This window comes from Schistocerca cancellata, chromosome 3 (assembly GCF_023864275.1).
Source record: "Schistocerca cancellata isolate TAMUIC-IGC-003103 chromosome 3, iqSchCanc2.1, whole genome shotgun sequence".
Lineage (NCBI taxonomy): Eukaryota > Metazoa > Arthropoda > Insecta > Orthoptera > Acrididae > Schistocerca > Schistocerca cancellata.
The window spans coordinates 809728455-809741608 of NC_064628.1; positions in this window are offsets into that span (position 1 = coordinate 809728455).

Sequence of the window (13154 nt, forward strand, 5' to 3'; positions counted from 1 at the left end):
AAACCATTCTAACAGTAAAGTCTCGATGTCTTCATACTTAGCGCCACAAAGTCGTTTAGATTCTTTCCGGAATCTGATGCTGCAGCATTAATGGTTTTTTCTCGACTTTTATGTGTCGTAGATAAAGTATATTTGAGAATCGAAACCTGCTCTCCAGTTGCTGTTTTCTTTGCATCACGGTCCACTTCACCTAGAATATTAATCTTTATCTGTACATTTAGAGCTGCCTGTTTCCTCTTTGCCGTGTTCCACGTGCTACCGTTTGTAGATTTTTATTCAGTATTCTAACTCGATATGGCTACGACTAAAAGAACACATGGCACCTAATACGTTTCGAAACGTTAGTGCACAAATTATTACATTTATTTAAATGTACCGATCACGGTGCTTTTTGAGGCTATAATCGCAGCTGCAGACCTACAGTAACGTTAGAAACGAGTCAACAACGGATACTGTAGTTACATTTGTTGCATTCATTTCGGAAAAAATTAACACTTAAAAATACTGTAACTTCGTGTGAAAATGAAATTTAATTACGCTAGGGACAAAAAAAAAGTTCGTAATTCGCCTTAACTGAAACTCGCGTTAACCAATAAGACTTCCCCTAAGAATCAATATATTCCTTCATGCCAAGGCCTTTGTATTAAGTGAGTTCGCGCTAACGAGTTTATCCTGTAATCTCTTATAGATGTAGATGCATACATAGATCAGCCAGTTATCAGAGAACTGCGTCTGGAAACTAACGAATATGATTGAATTTTTCTATCATTACTAATTACTATCAATATAATTCACAGTGTACAACTGCGAATATTTGCAGTGATGAAAGCTACTGAGTGGAGCATGTTTCGCATCTGGTAATAAATGATTCCACTTAAGTTAATTCAAAATGGCTCTGAGCACTATGGACTTAACATCTGAGGTCATCAGTCACCTAGAACATAGAACTACTTAAACCTAACTAACCTAAGGACATCACACACATCCATGCCCGAGGCAGGATTCGAACCTGCGACCGTAGCGGTCGTGCAGTTCCAGACTGTAGCGCCTAGAACCACTCGGCCACACAGGCCGGCTGGTTCATTCACTAACTCAGAAAGCGGCGAGGGAGTAGATGAGTGTTGTAGGTTTACATGTTGCAAGCACGACTATGTTGATCGCGTTATAGGGTAGTATGGGAACTGCCACGTAGGCCTATTCACGACGACGAACAGTGGGGTGCTAGTTGTATGGTGCAACGTCTGGGAGTAGACTCACAACGAGGTGACTATTTCGAAAGTAAAAGTTTCGCAAGAAACTATTGGATGTAACGAACATCTCCACAGCTACATCGATTACCTATTTCTGGCTTGTTAACCACATAGCTATAAGCATCTGCGTCTCTTAATTGTTTGTGACAAGAGTGTTCCATGTCCAACAACAGTTTAGTAACATATGCTATATTTGGCAGCCAAATCAGATTGAGTTCATTTGAACTAATAAACGAGGAGCCAAAGAAACCAGTAAACATGCCTAATATGTTGTGGGGCCTCCGCCAGCACGCCAAAGTGCCGCAACATGACATGACGTGGCCTGGACTCGACTAATGTGTGAAATAGTACTGAAGGGAACTAACACCCTGAATCCTGCAGGGCTGTCCGTAAATCCGTAGGAGTAAGTTGGGGTGGAGATCTCTCCTGAATAGCACGTCGCAAGGCTCCCAGGTATGCTTAATAATGTTCATGTTTGGGGAGTTTGGTAGCCAAAGGAAGTGTTTAAACTCAGAACGGTGGTCCTGGAGCCACTCTGTAGCAATTTTGGTCGTGTGGGGTGTTGCATTGTCCTGTCCGTCGGAATGCACAATGGACATGAATGGGTGCAGGTGATAAGACAGAATGCTTACGTACATGTCACCTGTCAGAGTCGTATCTAGACGTATCGGGAGCCCCATATCACTCCACCTGCCCCATGCCCCACGCCATTACAGGGCCTCCACCAGCTTTAACAGTCCCCTGTTGACGTTCAGGGTCCATGGATTCATGAGGTTGTCTCTATACCTGTACACGTCCATCAGCTCGATAGAATTTGAAAGTAGACTCGTCCGACCAGGCAACATGTTTCCAGTCATCAACAGTCCAATTTCGGTACTGATGGGCCTAGGCGAGCGTAAAGCTTTGTGCCATGCAGTCATTAAAGGTACGCGAGTTCGCTTTCGCTTCTGAAAGCCCATATCGATGATGTTTCATTGAACGGTTCGCACGCTGACACTCGTTGATGGCCAGCATTGAAATCTGCAGCAATTTGCAGAAAGGTTGCACTTCTGTCACTTTGAACGATTATCTTAAGTCGTCATTGGCCTCGTTCTTGCTGGATCTTTTTCCAGCCGCAGCGACGTCAGAGATTTGATGTTTTACCGGATTCCTGATATTCACGGTACACTCGTGAAATGGTCATACAGGAGAATCCCCAGTTCATCGCTACCTCGGAGTTGCTGTGTCCCATCACTCATGTGCCGACTAGAATATCACGTTCAAACTCACTTAAATCTTGATAACCTGCCATTGTAGCAGCATAAGCGATCTAACAACTGCGTTTTTTTTGTTTTTTTCTCATTTCATTCCCTCCTCTTAGGAAGGAAGTGGGCTGTTTGAGTGCCTTAGGGATTGAGCACAATTCAGCCACAGGGTTTTATGTAATTCTGTTTTGGCTCTGTCTATTTTCTTTCTAGGGGGAAAGGGGGGGGGGGACTCGCCAGACACGTTTCGTCTTATATAGGCGTTGCTGACGGCAGCGCCGTATTCTGCCTGTTTACACATCGCTGCATTTAAATACGCATGTCTATATCAGTTTCTTTGGCGCTTCAGTGTACACGTTATTGTTTCGACGACACAAAGCAAAAGTTTTGGAGGGTGTCTTCACATATGAACGTTTCACTATGCAATGCTGAAATTATCTACGTTTGGATTAGGTTACAACCCATCATCCATTTGCCTCATTGACACTTATTCTAACGAAGATGGTGTAAAGATACCATGGGAATTGCTCCCTTTCTGCTGTCATTGATATCATGAATTGCAGCTATATCGAGTGAAAATGCAGCTCAGATTCATGTGAAAGTAACAAAGTGGTTAGAATCTGTATTCTAAATACAAACACTCACTGTACTCTGTGACAATTTAAATTATTATTCTCACCATCGTACCGTTAATATTTTCACACTTGCTCCATTAATACAAAACTAAATCCAAAGGAAGTAGATATATAAACCATACTTAACTTTTTGTCGGTATGAAATTTTCACTGTCCACAAGCGCAACTTTCGTATATCGTATAAAAACAGAGGAAGAATAATTGCAAATATTAACAATACGATCTCACGTAACATTTTGCAAGTTGAGTTTATTGATCCTGAGATGTACTAGTAGCTGCTTTTAAAGGCGAAAACGTAACACTTCGTTGTAGTTACACAGTTCACCTGGCCAGTTAGCAGATAATGAGATATACTGTACGTGCCAGTGCTTCTAGGTGTTACTTGCGGATATCTACAGTAATAAACAGGCTGTGCTTATTCCTTTATAAATACGTTTCGTATGCTTGAGTGTTTTCGCTAGCGAATAAATGCCGATGGTTTTAAATGTTGTTTCACTTCTCAGCACTTTACTACGCAAAACTGATCGGGAACATACGTTATAAAGTTCGCTTTGGCGGTGAATAAACGTTATCATTGTTAGTTCCTGAATTCCGATACTAACTCATACTTTTTGTATCACGAATGTTCACCAATAATCTCATTTTCACTGTCTGGTACTGCGCTAAGCGAATTGACGTGATGTGACGTGTGACATGACGTACAGTGTGAATACACCCTTATTATTGTTCTATGTAGGTGTTTGAGATTCCACAGTTTGTGTCAGTCGAAATGCTCCCACAGTGGTGCTACTTACATTGCATTTCATTCCATGTGGCGATTGTATCAAAGCTTTCTCTGATCATCTCTGAAGGTAACACCGTACTTGGTACTCCGTACCACGCTGCTACTTGGCGGCAATTTTCGCTTTAAGACAGAATATGATCCTATGCAGTTTCGAACGCGGAATCTCTGTCGCTGCTTATCCTCATCTAACTGACTGTGGCACTGTCATGCTGAACCTTTCGCTTGCACATTTGGTATTTACAGAGCCTATTGTGAGCTCATTTTTTCCCAAACGTTCGCAGGTTTGCACTTAGAAAATAAAGCGATTAATAGCTTCAAAATTGCAGTTATATACCAGCTGAAGATACAACGAGCTGCTTCTTTAATTCGTCTGCAAAAATGGCTACCGCAGTTTAGTGTCTCAAACAATCACAGAAGTCGATACGCAGCCTGTCGTCTTCGATACTGCGTGTACACGTCGTAATGACGTCACGTGTGACTTTATCAGTGCGAAAACTGTACAAGCCTTCTACCACAGTCAAACATAACGGTCGCTGATACTGCGTCTTTTTCTTATTTTTTTGTTACCCACTGCGATTGCAGCTCGCCAAGCAGCCAGGAAGTTATATTGTTGAGATATTGTGAAAGCGTAAACGAATCGTAATTGTTTATATTGGTCTGTAGAATGCTTTTTACAAATGGGAGCGTCTGTAGTGCAATAAATTGCAGCAACGTCTCTATGTTTTAGAATATGGTAAAGTCTCAGTCTGACTACTGTAGTATAGTCACGGACGTTCCGATTAAGCTCTATTCTCGGAATAGCGCGGGAAACGCGTTGTACCAACACGGAATAACACCTAACCGGAGTATAAACTCAAGATAACTTAACCGCCGATTTCGGGCAGTGTTAGGAAGTTTAACTGGGGAATAAGTTTTGACGATGGCAAGAATAGAGATAGAATCAGCAGTGATGATGAGATTTTGCCATAATTATTTATTAGAATGAGGAAGGAGAAGAAAGTCAGATGTTGCACCCATTACTTTGAAGAACATGATGATCGGGAATTATATCTAGATTTCGTCCATTGAAAGAAGACGTAATTCGTCTTTGCAATCTCGTACATGAGAAACTGGAGCAGATCACTGACAGATGAGACTGTTTCTAAATTTCCCAGCGTACAATGTTTGTTTGCAGTAATATGCAGTTGATTTCAGTAGTTCAAATGGTTCAAATGGCTCTGAGCACTATGGGACTCAACATCTTAGGTCATAAGTCCCCTAGAACTTAGAACTACTTAAACCTAACTAACCTAAGGACACCACACACACCCATGCCCGAGGCAGGATTCGAACCTGCGACCGTAGTAGTCCCGCGGTTCCGGACTGCAGCGCCAGAACCGCTAGACCACCGCGGCCGGCCGATTTCAGTAGTTGTGAATGACATATCGCCCTGCGATTTCTACAAACTAGGTGCATAAAAGTGATATATCACAGCAAATCAGTCTCATTTATCTGGCATGTGTCACAATTACTGCAATGTTAGGAAGTACTTCTTCGTTTTTTTAGCAAATAGTGCCAAAACAGACCTATGCAAATCGAAAAGCCACACAAGCCTTGGCCGCTATTTGTGTTCATTTCTTTTTCAGTACTACACAACAATTGTATTATTTTAAATAAAACAAAAATTTAGTTAGTGTGCTAGTGTCACAAGTTCACTCAGCCACACTACATCTATAGCAGAAAATATTGTCCTTTCTTATTGTCCACTTGTTGTCTCATCGAGACAACTACAATATTTTCTGCTCCTCTCTTGAACTCATTTAGAGTGTCTACCAGTTGTGATGTTACAAAATAAAAGTGATGTTGTTATTCAATGGAAAGATGGAAATTGAGATTTCGCTTACTGTTTTATCAATCACAATTGGCGTAAGAATCATGGATTAACCATTGTCATAAAATATTGCATTATGAGATGTGAATAGTTTTTACTTGCAGTTTCACGTGGATTGAGGCAGTCACAACCAGCGTGCTATTGATTAAGAAATTGCATTATCGTCTTTCTAATTACTTCAGAAATTTCTTAAGGGCGCAAAAACAACTGTAACATCACACAAAAGGGAAATTCAATATTAAAGCTGATGCAAGATGACGATAAAACAGTTTTCTTTTTATCAATGTAACACGTACATTGGACTGCTGATCTTCGTGTCTGTAATCTTAGCAAATTGCATAATTAGAATGAAAGTAGTACTGAGGAGATGATAGGAATGAGCACTGCTAAATGATTCAGTATTCCCAGAACAAATATTTATTGTAACTAAAACATATATCGTACCTTAAGCTTAGTACTACAATGACGGTAGATTTTTAGGTCTGTTTCATGTCCATTGAGCGCTCTTTTATATAGCCATTGTCCTTTTGAGTCACCCGTGCATCGTTACGGTAAGTTGTAACAGTTCTTCTTACACTTCACTCAAACTTAGATGGAACACATTTTTATTTATTTAGTAAAAAAAATTATATCAGAACGCCACAAATCTGCGTCCGTCTTACTTAAGAAAAACAGTACAAGTCTTTAGCGCTCAAGGCTTCATTTGTTCTCCCGCGAACAAAATAGTGAAGGATCGCATATCTATCCGTATTTTTCTGTTTATATTGCCGCCCAAAGACGACGAATTACATTATTTAGAAAATTCCACCGTCGCTATGCGACGCCTTATTATACATTAATCATTCTTTATAAACAAGTATTTGCCTTCTGGCTGAAAGTATTAACTATTTGCTGTTTTAATGAAGTCAAAAATAGCGAATATCACACAATCTGAGGTATCTTCGAGGAAAAGTTCCATGATCTCGAATGCTTATAGCGTATATTTTTAATTTAGTATGTCTGTCGATGTTTGTAAAGTTGTTTGTGACAGACACATGATGCTTCAAAAAAAAAATTAAGGATAGCTCGTTATATTGTTGTACATACAACTTAGTTAAAAGGTTAACAATAGTATTTTCATTGAATGAGAACGCAGTATTTGTCGCGTTTTCCACTAGATTCTTGTACTTATTTACAGTATATACCAGTTTCAAAGTACCGTCAAGTGCATAGTTTTGCGATCTGGAACGCTTATCATCCATGTTAGACACGCTATTTCTGCGGACTATGACTAAATAAATATGAAATGATGTACGCCAAAATACTCAGCGTGGCCTCAGTTGTAGCCAACTTAACAAGACGGGACAGATGTTCAGGGAATAACTAACTGAGGAATAAAATCACGTCATACAATGCACTCTACAGATTAACCCTTAGTTAGGCTATTCCTCACTTAGCTATACCTCGATTTATTCTGAGACTGTACAAGCAGTCCTTAACCTGTGGTTAGCCTACTCCTAGCTTAGCTATTCCTGGATTTATCCTAAGATTGTACAACTGGCCCTAGAATCACAGCTACCCTATGTGTCAGTTATCTGTCTCTGGATTTATCTAGAGATTGTACAACTGGCCTTACCAATTAAAACATAACTGCTACATTCATTCTTTACAACACCAACATCTTGTTATTTTTCGGTAAGATGTTTGAAGTTGCATTTTGAAGCAGTGCCTGGCAAACTCTTAGGCCAAAGCTCAGTTTATTCCAGCGTATCAAGTTCTTCATTTTTACGATTTCCAACAACACATTTATATTGATTACCATGAAATTTTTGAATGCAATTAATCTTCGTTTTTGGCATTTTAAAAAGTAAAATGGTTGAAATATCAGATCACAATAACAAGTTTACAATATGCATGGAAGTGAAAAACAGAAGGGCTGGTTGTACAATCTCAGGATAAATCAGTGGACAGGTAACTGATGAATAGGGCTAACATGGGTTAACTTGGAGAGCACGTTGAACGACGCAATTTTGTTTTTTAGTTAGTTATTCCTGGAATAGTTAAGTTTGCAACAACTGAGGAACATGTTCTGTATTTTCGCTTACGTTATTTCATAGCTACATAGTCGTCATCTGCAGAAATAACATGTCTAATATGAGTGTTAAACATTCCAGATCGCAAAACTATTCGCTTAAGGATACTTTGAGACTGGTAGATGCTGTAATTGAGTTCAAGAGGTACTAGAAAATATGAAAAGAACTGCGGTATCAACCAATGAAAATATTACTGCAAAACTCTTAACTAATTTAGGTTACCTGCATATATTACAGTCTATCATGAAATTAGTTAATGGATCGAGTATTAATTCATTACAGCAACAATGGGTATTCTACAGAAAGTACGTTTGCTGAATTATTGAACACTATTTATGTATTCACTTTTGCAATTCTTTCGCATATGTAAATTCTGTTTCTGTGATGAGATGGTTATTAATAATAATCTTGAAGACATATGTGCAGAATAGCGTGCCAATATTTACAATGTACAAACATAATTTTTTTTAGGATCATGGGGTTAGAAAAGTACCTATGGCACATATCCAAATTGGAGGCTGTTGTTATTGTATCTCACACTAAATGTCTGAGGAACAGTAACGTTTTGATACATAATTTTGGCTTGTGCAATCTTCTCCTGTAGCTATGTGTAATCTGGGAGTGAAGGGGAAGTATCTGGCGGTGTGATAGCTTCACTATGCTCTTCCTTCTTTTCTACAGATTGAAATTGTCAGTTTTGTTTTCAGAATAAAAGTACCTGCTCTCAAATGTGAAAGAATTAGCATAGTTGCAGGTGCTGTTGCTTCAAAAGTAGCATTACAAGAACCAGAGAAAGGAGGAAAAACTGTGATGGTTAAAAAACGAGCATCAAGCTCAAAATTAGGACCAGAAAATAAAAATTAAAACAAATCATTTCAGAATAAAAATATATTAATCGATACACATTTGTTTATTTTATTTTTACTTAATTACATCAAAGAACTGAAATAAATTGAAGCAAATCACCAGAGGAAAAATAACAGAGTGTCAGTAGTAGCTGGGTTGTGGGTGCAGCAGAGTCGTTTCTGAAAGAAAGAAAAGATTGAATGAAGCAGTTTGTATGAGGATTCAACGCAAATTTAGAAGCATAACTTGCCAGACACTCTTTCCACTGTTATAATTATATAGATCCAATAATTGAAGATTCCTGTTAGCTGAATGACAAGAATCTATGTTCTTATAACACAGAGATAACAATTACTTTACGATAAATATGCATGTGGTTGTCAGGATATTACTAATGACTTGACTAAAAACAAAAGAGCTATATCCTACAGCTTTCTTTAAAAACCGACTTTCCTATTAATCTTACTATGTTACACTTAACTTGAGGAAGTCCAAATAGATCACAGGCTTTAGTGAGTAAATGGTAGGTGGGTGACCATGTTGTTGCTCTTAAGCATTATTGAGCCTATGCACCTAACACATTCTCCACTAAAGACGGAAGGAGGTTCTGAAACATTTTTGTTATTTACTAACCGAGTCATTCCTAATAGCCGGCCAGGGTGGCCAAGCGGTTCTAGGCGCTACAGTCTGGAACCGCGCGACCGCTACGGTCGCAGGTTCGAATCCTTCCTCGGGCATGGATGTGTGTGATGGCCTTAGGTTAGATAGGTTTAAGTAGTTCTAAGTTCTAGGGGACTGATGACCTGAGAAGTTAAGTCCCATAGTGCTCAGAGCCATTTGAACCATTCCTAATAGAAAACGGAGTGGAACATATTGTCTGCTATTGCCACTATGACTCTGAGTGAAACCGGGACACTACTGTTGTTTTATGGACACATTTTGCAAATTGAGAAATCAATGTTTTTGTCTGAAACTGAAAAAACTGTCAATGCAAATGGTTCCCATAACTGGTGTGGTTTTTTGATTTGGTTAAATCTATTATGCTGCTAAATGAAACCGAACAGTGCTTTCTACTAACACAGCAACTGTAACACACACCAGATAAAAAAGACCAGTTTGGCATGTGTACTGTCATTTTAATGTGCCTAATTTACACAATAACATGGCGGAATACACGAAATACTGAAATCAAACGCACATTACTACAAATAAACAGTATTGTTTAGAAAACAGAGAAATAGTCTCACCTATCAATAATATGCTCCGCTTTCTCACGTAAAAGATTGAAAAGATGAAGTCACACTTCCTTTGCTAAGCGAAATCTGGATATAAATTTGAAATCGTCGAATTCCTCGAAATAGCTGTGTGACATCTCACTTTCTTCTCCTTCCTAATTCTCATGTACACTTCAGGCAAAATCTCGTCATTGTTGTCTGATGGCTAACAGCACTGTCAGTTAAAAAGCAAGATAGCTGAGGGTCTCGTGAGCACAATTAAAACTGTGTTAAACACTGGTTAGCAAAATGCATTCAGCTAACCGGGAATTTGACTGTCGTTAAGGCCATATGTCACGAACGGGAATGCCCATTATATATGTAACATTGATGATAATCGCAGTCTGTGTTACTCATGTGCATTTTTAAGTTTGTCATTGTAATGTTGGTAGTGTTTCTGTGCTATATACAGTAAGAAAAGGAGCCCTAATTTCTCAGTATTTGAAACTGATATCTTTTTAGAGCTGGTAGGCTGTAATGAGAAAATGTTAGAATGCAAAAAAAAAAAAATAAATAAATAAATAAATAAATAAATAAATAAAAATAAAATGGATGAGTAGTGTTAAGATGATTCAGGACACATTGATAGCCTGAACAGCGAATAATGCTGTACAATGACCTGAAATACATACTAGTAGAAGTTATAAATTAACTCAGTTGAATCTTCCTCTCGTTTTCAGATTTAAATTGAATACACTTTATACTGTCTAATCTCAGTTTGAACGTGTGTAATATCAATGTTCTCAATGTTACATTGACTACCATCACTCTACAGTAACATACTTCATCACGTAGCTTTCACGATCGAGATTCGCCTCGTAATATCATTTAAATGGAAGAGGAGATTTTTTAAAGCCGCTCATCAACAATGAAAAAGTTATTTACCGACAAGATACAAACATGAGGCGACCCATATAACCAAGAGATAGTGATATATATTCTACACTAACTTTCATAGTAACAAAACTTCCAGTGTGTAACTTGTGTTTACTTTCTAACATAGACTGACACTTACATTATGATTTATGGTTGCTGAATCCTGAATTTATTCTCCAGCACTGATATCAATGTATACTACTAATGACTGACATCATACAAAGATAGCCGATCTTTTCAAATCAATATGCCACTATGTGCGTCTTCCAGACATTGGCCTTTGCCATAGGAATTGCAGAAAATACATTATTTATAATATATAAAATCAACTAATGCATTTAATACTTCTATTAACCTAATGAGAAAGACCAAGAATTTTTTAGAAAACAAAAGGTGAAAAAAGAAATAATTTGGAAGGAGGTGGTTATGAACCCTCTGCCTTTCTCAGCTTCAGTGATCTGAGTCGTTTTGTCATGGTACATGCTGCTCCCCTCGAAGGTTCGAGTCCTCCCTCGGGCATGAGTGTGTGTGTTGTCCATAGTGTAAGTAGTTTAAGTTAGATTAAGTAATGTGTAAGCTTAGGGACCGATGACCTAAGCAGTTTGGTCCCCTAAGATCTTACCACAAATTTACCAAACTTATCTTTCTCATCGCACCTCATGACACTATCAGTTGTGCTATGTTTTCGGCAGGCCACTTATGGCTCCACATTAGTACACACTGTATAAAGACCATATCTGTAAAGGTCATATTTGACATTTATCCATGACAAATTCCATCAAAACCATATTAAATGCACCAGTTGCATATGCCCTTAATGTCACTAGAAGTCTTTTCATGGGTGAGACAGGGTTATTTCGATAAGTGGGAAATACCAACCTCTCGTTGATTTGACCTAATTACCAACACACTGCTTTGTTTGAACAGTGAAATCTCTCTTCAAATGTGCTGTCCCCATAATCTTCGAAAGGATTTACTCTTTTCACAAGTACAACAAAATGGCTGCAGCGACGATTACATGGCCAATATATAACATTTTTTTATCTTCTATGCCATCTAAAACATCAAAATGCATTATCATTGCAATATGGCGTGTGTTTAATTTATTTTAACCCCAATCACTACAAGATAAACGAGCCTCCAATCACAGTCAACTTTAAAACCATGATCAACTCCCTCGTTTAACTTTAACCAAGGTTGGTATAGTCGAATTTCACACTGATCAGGGTGAAATGTCGACTTAACAGTGGTTATCTTTTAATCGATATTGTTGCAGTCAGCCCTGAATCTATCACTTTTCCTGCATTCTTGAAACCTTATTCCCCAGCTATGCTCACCAGCCAGAAATTCCGTTTAAGTTACCCCGAATTTATTTTCTAGTTAGTCTGTGTTTACTGTGGCACCGTTACAAAGTAGCTGATCTCTTTGCACGAACATAAAGATTTCGAATGACAATCTGTGAAATTTAAAACAGCTTGTTTTTTTGGGCCATATGACACGAAACATGGGCTATGAGAAACTGGTAAGTATAGTCACAGGAGTAATTTGTGGCAAAATGTCAGGAGGAGGATATAGTACGAAACAGGTTTATTGGAAATCACAAGTAGGTAAGATCTTTATCGGAAATTTTAGGTGTTGATTATACCCTTGAAAAATAATTTGTTCAGGTGACAAGGATGGTGAATGCAATGTTTAAAGTTACTGTAGTGGATCTTTTTGGGTTGTGGTAGGCGGACATTAGCTATCTACAAATTATTATTACTGCTTACTGGCATTTTTATGCCAGTAGGCTGGTGATTATGTGGTGTACGTACGTGTTTTCACCTTACAGTGCTTTAGGTGTACAGAGTATCTTATTCCAAACTTCATGTTTGTTTTTCACACATGCTGAATGACAGTCATTGAAGAGTAGTTGAGGTACGTCTGCACAACTTCAAATAAATTCAGCAAAGCAGGTCTTGAGTGCTTGTAGAAATGTGGTTTGAGCTGAATTAAAACATCTGTTATTCACGGTGAAGATGCAGTTCTGGGTCGGGTAAAACTAGAACTGACTCTTTGGTATTTGACACCTGGCGATTAGATCTTTCCAGTGATTAGGCCTATAATGTGTTCTGAAAATAACATTCAAAGTTTTTGTAGGATGCTATTTAAAATGTCCTAAATACTAATTTAAAAGCTAATATTTTCACTCGTGTCCCAAATACTACGAAATTTTTAATTTATTCTATACTGAATTCTAATACTATGTTTCATGCAAATGCACTGAAAGACGCTGTAATATAGTTGATTTTCTTTATTAAAAG